We start from the raw sequence: 22,384 nt of genomic DNA on the forward strand, positions 1-22,384 counted from the left end.
GGAACTTTGGATTTTCCCAGAGACTGTGACAGTTTGTAAAGGGTATGAATAATTCTGGACATGATACTTTTTGCTCAAATGTAAATAAAAGCTGAGAAATAATTTTTTCCACAATGATGCGTCTTGTACATCATCTTATTATCTTTTGTGAGACGCCTGTGTCATTTCCAGTCAAAAAATAACTTGCTAGTTGAATAAAAGTAACTTTAAGTCAAAATTTGCCAGGGGTATGAATAATTATGGGCTTAACTGTATATATACACATATGTGTGCATATATATATATATATATATATATATATATATATACGCTGGATAGCGTAGTGGTTAGAAGGTCTGCTAGATGATGTTAATGAGAATGACCTGTGGGACTTCCAGATACAGACGGACAAAATGGTGGTGGCTAACCAACCGGACATAGTGGTGGTAGACAAAAAGAAGAAGACGGCCGTAGTGATCGATGTAGCGGTTCCGAATGACAGCAACATCAGGAAGAAGGAACACGAGAAGCTGGAGAAATACCAAGAGCTTGAGAGGATGTGGAGGGTGAAGGTAACGGTGGTCCCCGTGGTAATCGGAGCACTAGGTGCGGTGACTCCCAAGCTAGGCGAGTGGCTCCAGCAGATCCCGGGAACAACATCGGAGATCTCTGTCCAGAAGAGCGCAGTCCTGGGAACAGCTAAGATACTGCGCAGGACCCTCAAGCTCCCAGGCCTCTGGTAGAGGACCCGAGCTTAAAGGATAAACCGCCCGCAGGGTGTTTTTTTGTTTGTGCATATATATATATATATTAGTGCTGTCAAAATTAATGCGTTAAAATGATGAGGTGACTCATGGTCAACACAATTAAAATTTTTAACACAATTAAGGCATCTGGAGTGCAGAATGACTCAAAATCCCTGAAATGTTTCCCTCAACGCATTTCGGGCAATTTGTCCAAGTACAGTTACCCTCGCACATGCGCAAATGGGCAGTTGATCTGGTAGTGACGGGCAAGCTCAACCAATCAACTCAGTATGGAAGATGATAAACGCACATTGGCCCGCTCGATGGGAAATTTGAATATTAAAACTAGAAAGCGAAAATTTCGGAAGAAATTTTAAGTGTGCCTATGCCGCTGCTAATCAGTGTAGTTTGCCATTAATAGGGCTACAGACAGCAAAACTCAGAAGAGCAGCCATTCTCCACCATGAATTATGGTAAAAACAAACACCGCTCGCGCCTCACAGATGACAGCTTACAGTTTGGGGTAACGATGAGGTGACTTCGTACAGCCCCGATTTGCAGACGCTGTGCACACAGGTTCATGAGCAGAAGTCCCATTATATCATGGCAGACCCTGACAATGTTTGCATGAACACGCTTTGAAGCATTACGTTATGGACCACTTTTCACACATGGTTGGTGTACCCACACAGCCAGCTGTAGCTTTTCAACTCACAGCCCAACACACACCCAAAAAACAGCCAAGAGAGCACAGACAACGCCCGAGAGGCGTGATTGCCAATGCCGCTCAGGTGGGTCCACCTCCCCTGCACCGGCACTGCAGACCACGCCCCGCCACACACATCAAACACGTAAAATAAATATTTATGCACTTTCGCATTCACTTTTTGTTTTTTTTACACAGTGTTCTGAATGATGAACAATGGTCTACAGCCAATCTTGTGTATTGTTATACAAACTTTGGTTGTAAGATTCAGATAACTATTTAATAAAAGCTAAATATTTTATATGAGAGTAAGAAAGAAAAGTATATCTTTGTGTCCACCTTTCTCTGTTAATGCCCTACCTGGCCCCCTGGCAAAAGCTTTGCTAGATCCGCCCCTGCACAGTTACCAGCTGTCAGCTACACAAAAAAAGGAGCTTGGTCTTTATTTGTCTCTCAGAAACAGTTCATAACTTCCCTTCAACTCATTCATGTCACCTAAAGGGTAAACCTGTTTCTCCATCACCAGTTCAGCTCCGATGATTCAGTAAGGACATCTGGTTTGGATGTGGCTCCAGCAAACATCAGCTGATACTAGAAATTAAAAGCAAATGAATTCTAACAACAGCTGATCAAGCTTAAACGTGCTGCTGTTGTTTAGCGAGATAAACAAACGAAAGAAAAGCTGATCATTGATCACTTTCATGACTGAAGTTTCAACAGGCGAGAGAATGACAGGGGAGGGTGTCATAAAGTTCAACATCGGTAACTTAGCGCGCACACAGCTGTATAGAAACTCCGTCGTGCTAGCTAGCACGCAGTACGAGTTATTGTAAGTGATTGAAAAAGTCAGCACAACGAAAATAAACTACACCTAAACTCGGTTTATATCTGACCCAAATAGAGCGCAGTTCATAACTTCTTACCTGAAATTCAGTTCACCTCACGCTCCTGCCTTCGGTTTCCCTGATCCACGATTGACCTCCGCGTTAGCAACCACCGGTCGATCGGCGGTCGCCTCGCCGCCTCGTATGTCTCATTCGTGGCATGTCCTTTCTGTCACACACCGGTGGATAGCTGCCCTCTGTTGTAGCTCCACCACCAAACAACTCGGTTATTTTTTCTACATCGACCAGCATCATCGGCCCATATAAACGAAAAATAAGTCCAGCTAAGACACAGACCCTTGCCGAGCGATCGGGTGATGAAACAAATTTTAACCACGTCACTGTAAGCCAAGCCTGGGTGCTTTTTCACGAAGGGTCATTAGCAGCGCTAGCTAGCCAGCCGGCTATCAGCAACACGTAAGAGAACTGTTGCTAATATGGGATATCTTGATAAAACGAGCAGATATTTGAAGTTTACACACCTACATTCTCGCCTGAAAATATCTTAAAAGTTTATTTTGTGACCTAGAAACACGAATAAAAGCATTATAGAATCCAAGTGGTGGCCGCCATTGTTTGACTCGTAGAGACGTGCTATGAATTGTGGGATATGGAGTTTTCCTCCAAGCATACACCCTTTAGGCCGTACTACTCCCGGTATACCACTAGAGAGAGCCAACACACCACAAATGAAGTCTGTTTCTATGGGGCCAAAAGGAGAATCTATCTCAGGAGCCTAGAAATTGGCCTAAATTTGCACTAAAATCTAAATATTTCAACAACTATAAAAGTCATGAACACCAAAAGTCATACCATACTAGTCCAGCTCCAGCCGCACAAAATGATCTAACATATGTAACAATTGTGTCAATTTTCACTAAAATATTAATATTTAAAAAACTATAATAGTCCTAAACTCCGAAAGTCATAGCACACCATTCCAGATCCAGCAGCACAAAATGAGGTAACATATATGAAGCTTGTCTCAAAACTGCGGGGCGAGTTACGCGCCGAAATTTAGGCGGAAGATGGAGAATAATAAGAACTAGAAAAATTTGCATTTCCTGCAAAAATGCTGTGTGGATGCCTTAACGCTGAAGTTGTCTGCTGAAAAGCTGAAAAAGATGAAAAGTTGCAAAAAGTTGTATGGTGGTGAAAAAAAAATGTTGCCCTGAGCAGGATTCGAACCTGGCCCTACCAGGCTCAAAGCAGCTACTCATCTCACTGACCCAAACTCATTCTCACAGAGAAGAGGTGGACAGACTGACAATTCTGCTGAAATTCGCAGAAGCTGCTGAGAATTGTGCTGATAAGAGGTGAAAAGGCTGAAAATTTTGCAGAAAAGAGGTGAATCAGCAGAATTTCTGCAGAAAAGAGGCAAAGGAGCAGAAACTTGCGCTGAAAAGAGATGAATCAGCAGAGTTTCTGCTGAAAAGAGTTTTTTTTTTCTGAAAACAGCCCAAAAAAATGGAATTTGTGCTGAAAAGGGGTGAAAAAAATGAAAATTTTGCTGAAAAGGGGTGAAGAAGCTAAAGTATACCAAATCAAAGTATTTGTGCCAAAACATAGTGTTTCTGCCATATTGTGGTATTTGTGCCACAAAAGTTACTACATTACAACATGAATACGGATTAAAGATGAAAGAAACTGGCAACAAATTCCTCCACTACAAACCAGTCTGATACCACTTCTTTGCAGTGTTCACGTTTACTAAGGCACTACCCAAAAGGTGCCACAAGAGGGCACTCCAACACAAGAGATGAGGTGAATGAGCAGAATTTCTGCTGAAAAGAGGCAGAAGGTTCAGTATGTAGAAAAAGAAACACTGTTGAACCATGTGTGAAATAAATAAAGAAATGAAATGAAAGAACAACCTGGTTCTGCTCAAATTCACCAATCAGAGGTACTGCCTCAATCTGCTTCATCAGGCTGTGTACTTGTTTCTGCCATGGAGCGTTAACAAGAATCTGAGGTCCATATTAGAAAAGCTGCTAAAATCATAAAACTTTGCAGAATTGTAATAAATTAGCAATATAAATTACAGGTCTGTGATAGGGTATAAATTTGTAGTGAAAAAAAAAAACGTGGACCAAGGTGGGATTAAACCCACAACCTTTGAGCTGCAGAGCCGTGTCATTACTGATTGCGCCACCTGGAAAGGGGGCGGCGGTCTGAAAGACAGATACTTGGGCAGTCAGAAAATAGATCGCAGTGAGAGGCGAAAAACGCCGTTTTTTGGAGTTACTAAACGTCGTGTAACTCAAAAACTAGGAGGGCTAGTAGCATAATTCTTGTACTGGGTGAATCAGCGGACTTTGGTGTATTTTGACTGCGATTTTCATAGCTCGTTCTACCTCCGTCGCGGAGATATGACGAAAGAAGAAACGGCTTCATTTCCAGAGTTTGAAGACTGAGAGAAGGACAGATTTCCACCCCTCAAACAAACGTAATTCATTGCTCAACGGTAAGATAATTGTAAAAACTGCTTCCACTGTGAGTGTCAGTAGTGTCTGAAGATATATTGGCACAAGCCTCATGTCCTAACTTTGCTTTATTAAGGAGATATGGCGATTTGAAAATGCCTCCCGTTTCAGAATTTCAGCTCTGAATTTCAAAACCTCCACATAGACGTTGAATGGGGAGTATTGAGACCTTGTGTCACTCCGAGGCAAATTGCAAAAAAACGGTAAATCTCACAATAAAGATAGTGACATTGTCTGAAAGCCAGCAAAAATACCTACGTTTTGATGTATAATTTGTGGGGGTTGAGTGGAAATTGAGCGAGTAGCAAGAAGTTGTTCGGACATGAAGAGAAAATTCAGAACGGACCAGCACTCACTCTGAGTTAATTGCACAGAATTGTGGAAGTTTCCCATTCATTTCAATGGGACAAATTAAAGGAAAAAAGTGTAATATTTTAAAAAGTATAATAGTAATAAACACCAAAAGTCATAGCAGTCATTAGCAGAAAGAGCAGAACAGTTTAGAGTTTGAACGGTGAAAATCGGCTGAAAACTGAGGGAGTAGTTAAGTGCCAAAAAACGGAGCAACTAGAAGAATAAAGATAAAGAACTAGAAAAAATTTGCATTTCCTGCGAAAATGCTGTGTGGATGCCTTAATGCTGAAGCTTTCTGCTAAAAAGCTGAAAAAAATGAAAAGTTGCAAAAAGTTGTATGGTGGTGAAAAAAAAAATGTCTCCCTGAGCAGGATTCGAACCTGGCCCTTTTAGTCTCAAGGCGGCTACTCATCTTACTAAGCCAAAGTCACTCTCAATGAGTCAAACTCATTCTCACAAAAAAGATGGAGAGATGGACAATTCTGCTGAAATGAGCAGAAGCTGCTGAGAATTGTGCTGGTAAGAGGAGAAAAGGCTGAAAATTTTGCAGAAAAGAGGTGAATCAGCAGAATTTCTGCTGAAAAGAGGTAAAGAAGCAGAAAGTTGCGCTGAAAAGAGATGAATCAGCAGAATTTCTGCTCAAAAGAGTTTTTCCTGAAAACAGCTGAGATTTGTGCTAATAAGAGGTGAAAATTCTGCTGAAAAGAGTTCATTCAGCAGAAATTCTGCTGAAAAGAGTTTTGCAGAACTCTTTTCAGAATTCTGCTGAAAAGATGTTTTTGCTGAAAATAGCTGAAAAAGCTGGGATTTGTGCTGAAAAGTGGTGAAAAAAAAATGTTGCCGTGAGAAAGGAGGGGGTTTTTTTTCTGAAAACAGCAGAAAAAACTGAAAATTTTGCTGAAAGGGGGTGAAGATGCTCAAATTTGTGTTGAAAACAGTTTAAAAAAAGTTTAACTGTGAACTGAAAAAATTGTTGCCATAAGTGGCATTTGAACCCGGGCCTCCCAGTCTTAGAACGGCTGCTCATCTCACTGAACTAAAACACAGCTCAGCCCGGCGAGCAGAAATAAGTGACCACATTGATAATGTGTTCCAGTCATTTCAATGGGCAAAAATATTGCAAAAAATATTCAATATCTCAAAAAGTATAGAAGTTATGAGCACCAAAAGTCATAGCAGTCGTTAGCAGAAAGAGCAGAATTTTCTAGAGTTTGAACGGAGAAAATCGGCTGAAAACTGAGGGAGTAGTTAAGTGCCAAAAAACGGAGCAACTAGAAGAATAAAGATAAAGAATAAAGAGAAACAGGAACTCAATAGTGTGGATGCCTTTGAAGGCATCCACACAACTAGAAAGCGAAAATTTCTGAAGAAATTTTAAGTGTGCCTATGCCGCTGCTAATCAGTGTAGTTTGCCATTCATACGGCTGCTTAGGGCAAAACTCAGAAGAGCAGCCATTCTCCACCATGAACTATGGTAAAAACAAACACCGCTCACGCTTCACAGATGACAGCTTACAGTTTTGTGTAAAGATGAAGTTACTTCGTACAGCGCCGATTTGCAGATGCTGTGCACACAGGTTCATGAGCAGAAGTCCCATTGTACCATGGCAGACCCGACAATGTTTGCAAAAACACGCTTTGAAGCATTACGTTATGGACCACTTTTCACACATGGTTGCTTTACCCACACAGCCGGCTGTAGCTTTTAAACTCACAGCCTGACACACACCCTAAAAACAGCCGAGAGAGCACAGACTACGCCCGAGAGTCGTGATTGCAGATGCCGCTCAGGTGGGTCCACCTCCCCTGCACCGGCACTGCAGACCACGCCCCGCCACACACATCAAACACGTAAAATAAATATTTATGCACTTTTGCATTCACTTTTTGTTTTTTGTTATTTTTACACAGTGTTCTGAATGATGAACAATGGTCTACAGCCAATCTTGTGTATTATTATACAAACTTTGGTTGTAAGATTCAGATAACTATTTAATAAAAGCTAAATATTTTATATGAGAGTACGAAAGAAAAGTATATCTTTGTGTCCACCTTTCTCTGTTAATGCCCTACCTGGCCCCCCGGCAAAAGCTTTGCTAGATCCGCCCCTGCACAGTTACCAGCTGTCAGCTACACAAAAAAGGAGCTTGGTCTTTATTTGTCTCTCAGAAACAGTTCATAACTTCCCTTCAACTCATTCATGTCACCTAAAGGGTAAACCTGTTTCTCCATCACCTGTTCAGCTCTGATGATTCAGTAAGGACATCTGGTTTGGACCAGCCGTTTTTACAGCTGTGGCTCCAGCAAACATCAGCTGATACTAGAAATTAAAAGCAAATGAATTCTAACAACAGCTGATCAAGCTTAAACGTGCAGCTGTTGTTTAGCGCGATAAACAAATAAGAGCGAAAAGCCGATCATTGATCAGTTTCATGATTGAAGTTGCAACAGGCAGAGAATGACAGGGGAGGCTTCGTAACGACAGAATAAATCGTAACATTTTCTCTGAATGTGGGACGATTCCGTTTGTACGGCAACTCTACGAACTAACCCTTATGAATAAAATAAAGTCCAACGTCAGTAACTTAGTGCGCACACAGCTGTATATAAACGCCCGTCGTGCTAGCTAGCACGCAGTACGACTGTAAAAAGTCAGCACAACGAAAATAAACTACACCTAAACTCGGTTTATATCTGACCCAAATAGAGTGCAGTTCATAACTTCTTACCTGAAATTCAGTTCACCTCACGCTCCTGCCTTCGGTTTCCCTGATCCACGATTGACCTACGCGTTAGCAACCACCGGTCGATCGGCGGTCGCCTCGCCGCCTCGTATGTCTCGTTCGCGGCATGTCCTTTCTGTCATACACCGGTGGATAGCTGCCCTCTTTTGTAGCTCCGTGTTATAGCACCACCAAACAACTCAGTTATTTTTTTCCACATCCAGCTGTAATTCCGATTCTGTGCGAGCATTTGCGAGAGACCGGGGAGGTGAAACGAGAGAGAGAGTCCCTCGCTGTCCATTTGCAGCCAAGTGCGGCAGCTAGCTAGGTAGCCGGCTAGCTGTCAGGCAGGACCGACGTCGTCAGAGCACTGTCGCTAATATGGGATGTCTTGATAAAACAAGCAGATATTTGAAGTTTACACACCTACATTCTCGCCTGAAAATATCTTAAAAGTGGATTTTGCGACCTAGAAACACTAATAAAAGACATATAAAACGAAGTGGTGGCCGCCATTGTTTACTCTGCAGAGGTGTGCTATGAATTGTGGGATATGGAGTTTTCGCCCAAGCATAGATCTTTTCGCCTGTACTACTCCGGCTATACCACTAGAGAGAGCCAACACACCACAAATGAAGTCTGTTTCTTTGGGGCCAAAAGTAGAATCTTTCTCAGGAGCCTAGAAATTGGCCCAAATTTGCACTAAAATCAAAATATTTCAAAAACTATAAAAGTCATAAACACCAAAAGTCATACCATACTAGTCCAGCTCCAGCCGCACAAAATGATCTAACATATGTTACAATTGTGTCAAAACTGTGCGGCAGAGAGGCGTGGGAAAACTTTCACTAAAATATTAATATTTAAAAAACTATAATAGTCATAAACACCAAAAGTCATAGCACACCATTCCAGATCCAGCCGCACAAAATGAGGTAACATATATGAAGCTTGTCTCAAAACTGCGGGGCGAGTTTCGCTGCAAAATTTCAGGAGGAAACTGAAGAATAATAATAATAAGAAGAAGAATAAATCCGAGGAATAGTAATAAGTGTGCCTCTTGGCATAGGCACACTTAACTAGAAAAATTTGCATTTCCTGCGAAAATGCTGTGTGGATGCTTTAAAGCTGAAGCTGTCTGCTAAAAATAGCTAAAAAAAACTGAAAAGTTGCAGAAATTGTAAAAACTTTGCAGAAGCAAAGGAACTTTGCTAAAATGTAATAACTTACCAGAACTGCAATATCTTAGAGGAAATATAATACTTGGCAGAAATACAATAGCATAGCAGAACTTTGCAGAAATATTGTAACTTACCAGAAACATGATATCTTCTATGATCCCATAAAAAGGCTTTCTCTCTCTCTTTCTCTCTCTCTCTCTCTGTCACACACACACACACAAACACACACACAGGGAGAGAAGAGCAACTTTCTAGGTCAGTCAAGCAGCCTGGGAGCTGCTAAATTTGAATCCACCAATCAGAGAGGCTGTGTACTTTTTCCCGCCAAAACAGGTGCAGCCGTTTTTACACACACAGAGCACAGAGACAGGATTTCTGCAGTGAATTTCTCATAGTGAGGATTCCTCTCAAACAAATGGCCATAATTTCCTAACCGTAGGGGCTAGAACAGTCATTCTTACACCGTTTTGTTCAGAAGAGATGGGGGAATCTTCAAGTGTTGACAATTTATCATTAAAATATGAATTATTAAAGATATTTGACTTGTAATGCACCATAACTGAGTAGAGGCGAAGCAAAAACTGCCTTGACCTGCCCTCAAACAACGCTTTCTAACTCTAAATCTATTTGGAGGATCGATATCATTCTTTCACCGTAAGAGACAGCAGGCTTTGGTGAACAGTCATGGAAATTTTCAGGTCTCTGTGGAAATCCATCAAAAAGATATGACGAGAGAAAAAAGTGCCTCATTTCCAGAGTTTGAAATCTGAAACAATCTGAGCGAAGGACGAATTTCCTACCCTCAAACAAGTGTAACTCATCTCAGAACGGTAATAGGTGAGAAAGAAATTCTTGAATTGTGAGCGTCAGGAGTGTCTGAAGATATACTGGGACAAGCCTCATGTCTTAACTTCGCTTCGTTAAGGAGATATGACGATTCGAATATGCCTCTCATTAGAGAAATCAAGCGGTGATTTTGAACAAACTCTCCAGTGACTTTGTATGGAGAGTTTTCCGACTTTGTGTTGGTCTGAGGAGATTTGCAAAAATTCTATAAATCCCACAACAATAATAGTGACATTTTCTGAACGCCAGCAAAAATACCTACGTTTTGATGTATAATTTGTGGAAGTTGAGTGAAAATTGAGCAAGTAGCAAGAAGTTGTTTGGACATGAAGATAAGACTGCGAAACTTTCAGTGGCTCACTGAAAGCCAAGTGCATAGCAACCATAACAACGCATGTATTTTCTGAAAAATCATAATTTTGCAACTCAAAACTAAAAGAGGGATAAGATGAAAACGGTAACAGATATGAAAAAGCTGAATCATACATGAATAGCCCAATAATTTGTGAACATTTTAAAGTTTGAATGGTTGTTCTAGGTGAAAGTATGAGGAAGTAGTTAAGTTTCAAAAACAGGCAAGTTTTAGCAGAATTTTGGAAGTTTTCCATTCATTTCAATGGGACAAATTAAAGGAAAAAAACTTAATATTTTAAAAAGTATAATAGCAAAAAACACCAAAAGTCATAGCCGGAAAGAGCAAAAGTAGCAGAATAGTTTAAAATTTGAACGGTGAAAATAGCACAAAAATTGTGGAAGTAGTTCTACGGTGAAAAACGTACGGAAGCAACTAGAAGAATAAAGAATAAAGAATAAAGAGAAACAGGAACTCAATAGTGTAGATGCCTCCAGCATCCACACAATATAGAGAAACAGGAACTCAATAGTGTGGAAGCCCTTTCAGGGCATCCACACAATAATAAAGAATAAAGAGAAACAGGAACTCAATAGTGTGGATGCCTTAAAGCATCCACACAACAATAATAATAATATAATAATAATAATAATAATAATAATAATGAAGAATAAAGAGAAACAGGAACTCAATAGTGTGGATGCCTCCAGAATCCACACAATAAAGAATAAAGAGAAACGGGAACTCAATAGTGTGGATGCCTTAAAGCATCCACACAATAAAGAATAAAGAGAAACAGGAACTCAATAGTGTGGATGCCTTAAAACATCCACACAATAATAAGAATAATAAATCCGACGAATAGTAATAAGTGTGCCTCTTGGCATAGGCACACTTAATAAGAATAATAAATCCGACGAATAGTAATAAGTGTGCCTCTTGGCATAGGCACACTTAATAAAGAGAAACAGGAACTCAATAGTGTGGAAGCCCTTTGAGGGCATCCACACAATAAAGTTTAAAGAGAAACAGGAACTCAATAGTGTGGATGCTTAAAGCATCCACACAATAAAGTATAAAGAATAAAGAGAAAAAGGGAACTCAATAGTGTGGATGCCTTTGAGGGAATCCACACAATAAAGAGAAACAGGAACTCAATAGTGTGGATGCCTTTGAGGCATCCACACAATAATAATAAGAATAATAAATCCAACGAATAGTAATAAGTGTGCCTCTTGGCATAGGCACACTTAATAATAATAATAAATCCGACGAATAGTAATTAAGTGTGCCTCTTGGCATAGGCACACTTAATAACAAGACGTAACAGTCGACCGACATAAAGTATTATGCACATTGTGCAAGAAGGAACTTTCTTTTCACCGAAGCACTTCCAGCTTATAATAGCACATTGACGCAAAGCATACGTTAGCCGGGGATGCTGCTAGGAATTTGGCTAACGCGTCACCCAGCTTGCAACAAACCAGTCACGGAGCATCGGGCTCAGTAAGTCTTCCTCGGACATATTGACTGACACAATTGCCAAGTGGATTGCAATAAACTGCAGACCTATTAATATTGTTAAGAAAACGCACTTAACATAGCTTTGGTTCCTCGTTTCAAGGACTTGAAGTGCCTCCCCAAGAGTGACAGAGAGATTGGATAATTGTTTACAGAGCTTTTTGTTAACATGAATGTTCAAGATGTTCAATAAACATGTTAATGTGTATATTTTCCCTTTTTTCTCGAGTCTGTTTCCTCATGCAAAATGAAATGCGATTAATATAGAATAAAAATGACTGATATTTAATCGTGATTAATCAAAATTAATCCACAGTAACCCTGTGATGAATCTGATTAAACATTTTAATTGTTTGACAGCACTAATATATATTAGTGTATAGGGATGGGTATCGAAACCCGGTTCTTGTTGAGAACCGGTTCCCACTGTTTCAATTCCTTGGAATTGTTTGCCATTTTTGCAAACGATTCCCTTATCGATTCCAGTCGCCCCGAATGACGTCACCACGTTGCGGAGCGTCATTTACCTGGCAGGAAACATGCCGCCTAAGCGGCTCAAATGCTCAAAAGTTTGGTTATACTTTATGAGAACGGATGACAACAGGGCAACTTGCAATACTTGCAAAGTAGATATTTCATTTAAAGGAGGAAACACTACGAATATGCAAAAGCATTTGCTCACAAAACACGCGATAACCTCAAATGAATGTCGTGTTTTTAATTCCGCTCCAGACTCGTGAATCTCAACCCAGCAGCAGCGGTAACGTTTGCACGTCCTCTCCCGTTAATACGGCAGGTAAATAATCAACTAACAGTGCATATCATGTTAGCGCGATCTGCCTTATTACAAAACCTGTCATTACTGTGCGCTGCATTTAGGTGACCATGTTGAGAGATACAGACAGAGTCTGGCTGGCAGTTCTCACTGCAGTCTACCGGTAGCGTCTCCTTTCAGGTCAGGATAGACGAATGTCACCGAGCAGTGACTAAGTTTGTGGTCAAAGGCTTGCACCCATTTGCCACAGCAGATGCCCCCGATTTTCGTTAAGTGAATGTGTTTGTAGGCAGGGACATTACTGGATATTCTTGTGTAATTGCTACAGAATAATTTATGTTATACTTTGTTATTGCTACAGAAGAATATTTATTTTATTATTTTACATTTACATTTTTTTTTTCCTGGGGACCCTGTGACGCCCCATTGAAGAGCCGTAGGCTGTGGATCTCTTAAGGTCTCACTGTTGGGTTTGTAAGGCCATGTTACTCCTAAATTTCTATCTTGTTCAAAGAGAAGATATAAAACAAAGTTCTAAGCTAATCGACCTTAGTGTTCTCCTTTTTAAAAAAGAATCGATAAGAGAATCGATAAAGGATCGAATCGTTAAACAGAATCGAAAATGGAATCGGAATTGTGAAAATCTTATCAATACCCATCCCTACTTACCTATTAGTATATAGGTTTTTTAAAAAGTTGTATTTCACAGGAGAGAACCTGTGTTAAAAGATTGACATTTATTTTGACAGGACTAACAGCACTAACATTGACAGCACTAATATATATATGTGTGTGTGTGTTTGCGTGTGTGTGTGTGTGTGTGTCTATTGTACTACTATTTTTTTTAATGTGAATATTTGATTTTTTGCTTTTTCAAAATTGTTACTTCTTCTGAAAAGTTCAGCTTGTATTACTTTTACTTTCTTCAAACCATACAAGATTAAGGTTAGCTCTAAACCTACCTCTAACATGGCTTACAGATGAGTAGATATAACACAAGTCCTTCCTGTCAAAACCTCTGATCTAGAAAATCAGTTGACTTGTATTCCTTTCATCTCCCTGTATTGGAATGTTTGGAATGTATTCATTTAGCTTGAGAACACACACCATATAAAAAAGAGGATCCTAGCTTCCAGTCCAGAAACATACTACCAATGTTAAAGTATTAATAAACAATGCAGAGCTCCCCAGAAATGGTTTAAACTCTGAGAGTGTTACCTAGCACCACAGTGGTTAGCAATAAGGTTCAAACCTGCTAGTTTGCTTGGCCCAGCAATTCTCTGGGCTCTCTGGACCCAGAAATTCCCCTGGGCTTGTCTGGGTTTCTGCCCACAGCCCAGAGACATGCTTGTTAAGTGATAAATGACTGTGAATGAACTGTAGGTGGGACTATGATAATGAGTGACATCACTAATTTTATAAGTCTTGTGATGGACTGGCAACATGTCAAGGATGTGCTCTTCTTTTTGCACTGTCAGCCGAGATAGTCCCCAAGTAGCAAAGTCCTATTGAGATAAGATCATGTTCACTTTTTAATTTATGGTCCCCCTTTGGACTAAAAAAGGGTGATGTCAGGTCTTGTCAGTAAGATTCACCACTCACTCACAGCCGTTGCTTAGCATGTAGATAAAAATCAGGTTAGAGAAAAAGAGGTATAATATCCATGCAAAATGTAGGTAAACCCAAAGAGTGCTCAGAGTGACATGACAGCATTCCAGGAACAAAGACTAAATATCTTGTTCCTCTGTTGGTAGTTCACATTTTAAATTCTGTTTGTGTTTTACATTAACACATTAGCCACAACCTTTTCAATTGCCTTCTAACTACAAAGTTAATCCATTAGGCATATGTTAACTTTGATGGGTATGACATGTGTACATGTGTAGATTGTTTCAAAATCTACACAGGTTTTGCCACATTGTTACCACAGAGTATATATAAAACATATACATATTTGATATGACCAAATCTTTTAACCTTCAACTCTCTACACTGTCTTCTACACCCCAAAACTATGAATTTTGCAGTTACATTAGCACTAAAAGACAATGGGCTCTTGTGTGCCATAAATAAATACGCCTCCATCTGCTCTGTGTGAACTCTCCCTCCAGTGTTACTAAATGTTAGGTTTCTCTCTTTCTTTATTTGTACCACTGTTGATGGACCATGGTTATTTTTCAGGTTTTTCACTGCAAGCTTCCCTTTGCCTCCTCCACCCTCCACTGGTAGTCAAAATGTTAATAATTATAAACAGTTAAGTCTAATGTGACATCTGTAATAATCAGTGACCTTGATGAGCATCAGACTCGATTTACTGGAGGTTATTTTAGTGCTTCAATAAGCTATAATTAAAGAAGAAAGCTCATAGTTTACATCACCAGGCTCACTTTTCTAGCAAAGTGTCATCTACACCCATAATCACTGTGTGACATGAAAACAACAGGTGGTCTCATAAATACCACAGTTGCAGCAATCAGCTGCACTCTGTGTGTTCTTAATCATTTGCTTGCCTCTCGCTGAGCGTTTTTGTTTTTGTAATAGTCATAGTTTTTGTTGTTTTCCAGTTTGTTTCTGTTTGCATGTCGCTGTTATTTATAGTGGAGATGAAAGTTGGTTCTGTTTTGCTGCCTAATGTTTAAAAACCAACTCTAACATCACTGTTGACAACTTAATATCCACCATCAACTTTTTGTAGGATTAAGTTAAAGGTTGGGATTTGTTTCAAATACATGTTAACATGCTTAAGATCCCACTATTGTACTTTGAGCTTAGGGTCACAGGGCTGGACACTGTCCCAGGTGTCAACAGGTCATCAGTCTTTCACAGGCCAAAGAGCCAGACAGAAAACCACACAAACTAATAAATGTTTAATTGGACTGTGGATATGAACTATGCATATGAACCACACAGAAAGGCCCCAAGAGACGTTTTCATTGCCTTCTTGCTGTCAGGAAACCGTGCCAAAATCCTGCTTTTTTTTTTAACCACAACCAATTTCTCCAAATATAAAGTTAACTATTAATTTAAACATAAGACAGTTCACATAGATTTTACTTTAAACAGAAAATATTTCAAATGTTTTCTATATTTTTTCCCATACTTTAGGTTTTAGTTCACTGTAGTAACCTTGACAAACTCTAAGCCATTTAAAAATAATTCCTATTTTTGTATATGTAGTTCTGAAAGATACCCATACATTCAGCTGTACTCAATATTACTCGAACTGAAAATCACAATTTCATACAATAACTTCTCTTTCCTCACTTCCCTCCACAGATAGATGTGCACAGAGGTTCAACAAGGCACAAACCTCGATCAGACAGTGGGCCAACATCGCTGATAAGAGACTGCATGAAGAGTGTGACTTTTAAAGTGCTTTATTCATTCACTTCAGTCGAGCTGTTTTCAGTGCCCATTTTTATGTCCTGTGAGCTAAGAAATATTTCCTGTATTTAACATTTCAAAATTTGGCACATTTGTATTCTTGTCTGATTACAATAGCAGACTCTGTTGTTCAGGTACTTTGTGGTACAGCTAGCTCTTACGAGGAGACCTTACATGTATGAAGGCTAATGTACACCATGGAGCCCTACTTTTAGTATCTGTGAGAGGTTTAACACTGTGTGTGAAGCTGGATTTAAGAAATAAGTGTTTAAAGTTAAAAATTGTATAACACGGTTAATGCCATAGTGCCAGTACGCAACGTGCCATCTCTGGGTTGGTTGGTTGCTTCTAATAGACTTACATTCATTTATGTTAGCTAACCAGTAACAAATCCAATAACTCAGTTGAAAGCAAGGGCACTAAGTCTAAAGTGCTCACTTTTGTACTGCCCCTAGCTGCAACAATGTGTTATGTTTAAAAAATCAAGGATATACTATCCACATTCACTCTCCATCTCTTAAGCAGTAAGTCGTTCCTTGTTTGGCTAGCAGCACTGAAAAAAATCCATCTTTACGAGTTTGTAAAGCACTTTATAAATGAGAATAGTGTGGAGGAGGTTTAAAGGTTTACTGGTGGCAAGTGTTTGGGAAATGTGACATTTTTGTTGGATACCAAGTCAAGTTAATTTATTATAAATTAAAAACAACACAGGTTGACCAAGGCGCTGTGCAAAAACACATCAACTGATTGTGCTGCTTATACACCCGGCCCAAGGAGAAAGAATCAGTATCTGACTCCAGGTTGTCGGCCCGGCCAGAAGTCAGAAGTCTACACAGGTTTAAAGATACACCAGGGCAATGTTGTACTTAATCATGTAAGCACAACATGATTAAAAAATGTTTTAAAAAAAGAACTGCAGCAATTTACAGGCCTGAATTCTCTCCTTTAACAGATATCAATAAAAGTGGACCAGGATAGGACTTACCAATTGCTAGGGGCTATCAAGGGAGTGAGTAATGAAGAGACACACATACACTACATGGCATTTACAGTACGTATGGCAACACTGAGAAACAAAGCAGCAACAAACCTCATCTTACCTTGACAAAGGAGTGAATGAGCAAGAGGGAAAGTTGCTTGTACTGACCCAAAGTTGTTGTTGTTGTTAAAATACTAGTGGACCTAAGTGACGCGTCAAATGTAAAATCCCTCCATGCAGAAAAAACACGTAGAATTATTTGACATTAGTAGGAAGCCACAGTATTCAGTTTGTTAACAGAAACAGTTTTACAACATACTCACTTACAGAGAAAAATATTTCATAATAAGCTAAATAGAGAAATTTTCCACTTTTCGTCTTACAGAGTAAATAATATTAATATTGATAGGAAGAAGAATTAACCAACGCTTCGTCTCATTCAGTGACCCAGCAGTGCATTTTCATCTTAAACGTCTGTCAGACTCCACCTCTACAACAACATGCTCTTCATATGTTTTGTCACTTTTTATCTCATCTGTCTTTACTGTGTTTTCTAATTGTTTTTAATAGATTTAATTTCACTTCATTTGATTGATTGTGTGTTTTATATTCACCTCCATCTTTTATGAGCTAGTTTTATCACACAAGGGCAAAACGAATTGCCCTTGTGTGACAAACAAACAAGTGTGTGTCAGGTGTATATAACACAGCAGTGCTGGTTAATTTACGTAGCATCACCTCAAACATGTCCTCAAACATGTCCTCGCATCCATCTTAGTCTGTGGTGTACTGTTCATGCACACACACACACACACACACACACACACACACACAAACACACTCACACACCACTTGTCTGTGCATGCATTGTAGGTGTCATGTAACCACTGGGAACATTGTTCCTAGTTTGAGTTTTAATCTGCTGTGACACAGTGTTAGGTGCAGCCCTGGATACATATGCTGCACTCACACATGTGACTGACAGTGTAACAAGTTTGAATGAAATATTTTTTTTATTAAGTTTTTTTTATTAAAAAAAACACCCTATGGAAACTTCAATGTTTACAGATGTTCTGAAAGCTTCCCTTTCTTTCAGAAATCCAATATTCATATCTTGACACCAGTTGGGGTCTGCCTGTGTGCAGATCTGCCGTCTCCTGCAGCTTTAAACTGTGAACTGTTACAAAGACCAAGCCTAGTTTTAGAAACTAAGGATTAAGAATTTGAAAATTAAATTTCTGTCAACAAATATACAAAACTGTCACCTCAAATGCACTTCTGAAACTCTGTCGTGCAGCACAGCAGCCTTTCATGTCTGTCTCTGGAGCTAATTCACTTACTGCCTATGCAGAGGGGTTTTTTTAAGTGTGTATTTCTCTGTGTGTGTGTGTGTGTGTGTGTGTTTGTAAAAAGAATGATGCTTATCAAAATATACTGAGACTATAATCTCCAATTCCATATAAGAGAGTTTAATCATTTGCCCAAGCCTAATATGTTTTTATCCAGTAAAGTGCAGGCAGAACCTAATTAAACTCCATTAACTGGTTTATTGCCTTAAGACAATCTAATTAAGATTTAAATAAGAGCTGAATGACTTCATTTAGTGTTCAAACTCAGGGAGAGAAAACACAAACAGATAAAGGAAGGAAAGACAGAAATTGAATATAGGTCAAGACATATACATGCATGCTATGGATACACTATATCTTAATTACATCATGAGTGTGACAAGAACTTTTAATAACGGCTCTACATGCACCGAAAATAAAACATATCTTTCTATACATAATGTACTATACATATCTAAAATCATTCATTAGATTATATCACAAGAGTCTAATTTCTGTAATTATTTCATGTAAGCACTCAGATTCCTAATATCCCTGTTCGTCTTTGTTGCAAGATTCCCTTTTCTATTCAAGAACACTAGATAATATATAAGTCATGTAACACTACACAAGATTTATTAAAGCATAAAAAGAAAATGAGAAAGTCAAAGTCAACCACAAAAATCCCAATCAGTAACCCCAGGGGCTGAAAAATGAAGCTAATCCTCAAGAGCCCAAAACTGTATTTTCTCTAATGGCCACTTGAGGATGGCTCCAAAAGGAAGTTAGTCCCCTTAGACTATCCTTTCAAACTAAGCAGGATTAAAAAGCAGGTTTCCAGACTTATACAAAAACTGGTTTGGTCTCCATGGATAGTTTCTTCTTCATAACAACAATGAATGATGGCTGAATTTAGTATAACTAATCCAAATAGACACTGCTTATAGTGAGAGATATAAGCAGGGAGCTCCAAACACGAGTCACAGAACTGGACCTCACCCATGTGTTTTTGCTGCTCTGTGCCAACTGGAGCATTTTAATGAAATTATCACAAAATAGTCTGGCTGCTGTGACCCATGTGTTTCAGTTTTTAGGCATTTTGTTGATGTCGGTGTTCTACAGGTCTGACTACAGATAATGCTTTTACCAGCCTTGTAGATTTGTTCTTTCATTCTTTGAATCATTGGTTTTCTTTTTAAACCTCTAAAACCAGGCAAGATTTTGACTACTGACTGTCTTGATCTGGACAGAATCATGCATTTCTAAAAAAGCAAGACTAGATTAACCTAGCTGAGACAGCTTGTGTTTTTAGTCTGATGGCTAAATCACTCCCTGCCTCCCTGCTTCCTCCCAGATCTGCAAGCTGTCTTTGTTTTAGCCAAACCTTAGCTAAGATCCCAGATAGCAAGGAAACATTGAAACAATGTTTAGTCAATATCAGGCGATGTCATTGAATCAACGTTGAGGTGTGACGTTGACCTAACGTCACTCTTGCACCCTTTATTGTTATTGAAACAACGTCAGGTTTTGATATTGAACCAATGTTGAAACCTGACATTGATTCAACGTTATATTTTCTAATACGGTTGACATTGAAACAATGTCAGATTCTGATATTGAAACACTGTTGAGCTATGATGTTGATTTTCCACCTCTTTCGCACAGTTGCTTTTTATTAAAACAACAGTTAAATCGTGACTGGAAATCTACCTTTCTATAAAGGTATTTTAACCAATACTAAACTACTGCATGTTTCCATCAATACTTAAACCACCTAAACACATAATTGTACTTATTCCTCAAATTGGACACCCTTTATAAAAAAAAATGTCTCACAATGTATCATGTCAATATTAATATCCTAAAATAAGAATGCATTGCATGTGATGTAACAGAGAAAAAAAACTAAACAAAAAAAGGTCAATAGACATGTTTCGTTTGCTAAATACTTTATTAAAAGACAGTTTTCTTATTTACATTTCTATGTTTCACATAAGTTTCTAATTTTTACTCCGGGATGGGGATGGATGATGTGCGTCCTGCGCCACCCATACGATCTGGTGCGTATCGGAGCCATTTCTGGACTGCTTGTGCAAAGACAAACTCGAACATAGAGTTCGCCCCTACCTGCTGCGTCAGGCCATCTAGGACAAAAATACACACACACACACACACACACAAACAAAAAAAGTGAATTAGAGCACATGAATAAGCTCTTGTTAACTCTCTTCAGCAGGGAGAAAGTATGTAAACTCCTAGGCTGATAAACATGAAAGTCACCAGGCGTAAATCTGCAAACTGCCGCATTTGATTCCCAAAGAGCTATGAGCTGAATAAGTGATAAGTCTTAGCATGGTGTGCCGTGTATCCTTTAAAACAAAATAAACATGGGGTCCTCGGGCTGTACAAACTGTACAACCCGAGGACTAAACAAGCCGAAGACCAAAGACTCCATCTCCAGATTAGCTCGTTTGTAATGGCATAAGCCATTACACGGCGGACATGCACCTCCAGTGTGGTCCCTCCAATCAAGGCAAAGCGTCTCCCCTATAGACACATTTTAAGAGATGGAATTAGCATGTCTCATGTCTTAAATGTGTATGCAAGTACTTGTGTGTATAATCAAGTGCTGTTACTGCCACCAATGAGACTGAAAATGTAGAAGCCCAGTATCTTAAACTTGTTATTAAGAATTCAGTATTTGGCGCTTCGTCATCAGCTTCAGCATCGCTATTATCAGAATCAAACGGTGGTGCATAGCAACCAAAGCTGTCAAAACTAAAGTCACAGTCATTATCCTTGTCGGGTGATACATAGGTCTCACATACTTCTGAAATCTGCTCATAGCGACTGGTAAATACTTGACTGTCTATACCTGGGTGACAACAGTGGGACACACCAGACTCTTCTGCAACCTGCGGTCGCTTAACTTCAACTTGTGCATTGCCGTTTTGGTTATGTTTTTCAGCAACCATCTCTTTAAAGTGCCTGAGTATATCTGAATCTGCTGCCTCAACCATTTTCCATAATTTGCGCCTCCTTGACCAGCGTGATGTCATTGTCAGTGTATATATCAGATTAAACAAATAGTGCTATATTTGGAAATAGCCAAATAAGCAAATTGTTTAACACTAGGAATTTATTTAAGGTCGTGAGTTTCTTACTTATTGATGGGTGGATGGCAGTTACCAAATCAGATCTGAAAAAAAGAGGAAGGGCACAAATGTCAATAAAGAGGGAAAACTAGATACAAAGACGGCTCATAGAAGCTGAACCGAGTCCTATGTGTGAAGGGACAGTAACTGCGTGTGTATATGTAAGCATTTAAACACTGAAGATACTAAAATAAACAGTATTTTGTCTAAGTCTGCCATTGTAGGAATTCATGGCACCGAGACAAAAACGTGGCGCACAATGTGACGTCAAAATAGGCGCACACCTTTGACGCTGCGTTTTCTCCGTTTTCCTCGTCCACACGTAAATGCTAAAATTGAGTTTTCGAAAATATCCACCCTGGCAGGCGTCTTTAAAAATCTCAGTTTTCAGTTAACGAAAACGCAGTTTACGTGTGGACAAAAGGTGCAAACGCAAGGTAGGTGAGCGTGCAACGTAAAGTTAGGTGAGCGTGCAATGTAAAGTTTGAATTGAGTGCGAATTGAAGCGGGTGCTCTCCAATCATTAAAAGTAACAAAGTCATTGAACACATTTATACAGTTACCTTTACGTTTAAAGTATGAAACGAAAATGTTTTCTTTGTTGATAGACTTTGTTCGCAGTGCAATTGATTTGTTGCTATAAGATGAAAGTAGACACAATTTCGGGCTCCCACATTTTGTCCGAAACTGTACATGAACAAGTTTTTTTTTTTTTTACTGTTATTCAAACGCGACCGTGGAAATAACGAATAGAAGAAAATTCATTCATTCTTACCTTATACTAATTGTGGTGCAGGCCAGTGCAGTGCATGAACTGATGCCTTCTCCGGTCAATTCCGCTGAGAGTAAATCTAATGTCCCGCTCTACTGTACAAGACAATGGTTACCTGGAGGGATGTACCACTGTGAGAGGGGTGCTGCGGAATAGTCCAAGTGATCGCTGCTTTAATTTCCCGGTCAACTATACATAAATTGCACGTCGACGCAA

This window comes from Oreochromis niloticus, linkage group LG2 (genome assembly GCF_001858045.2).
Source record: "Oreochromis niloticus isolate F11D_XX linkage group LG2, O_niloticus_UMD_NMBU, whole genome shotgun sequence".
Lineage (NCBI taxonomy): Eukaryota > Metazoa > Chordata > Actinopteri > Cichliformes > Cichlidae > Oreochromis > Oreochromis niloticus.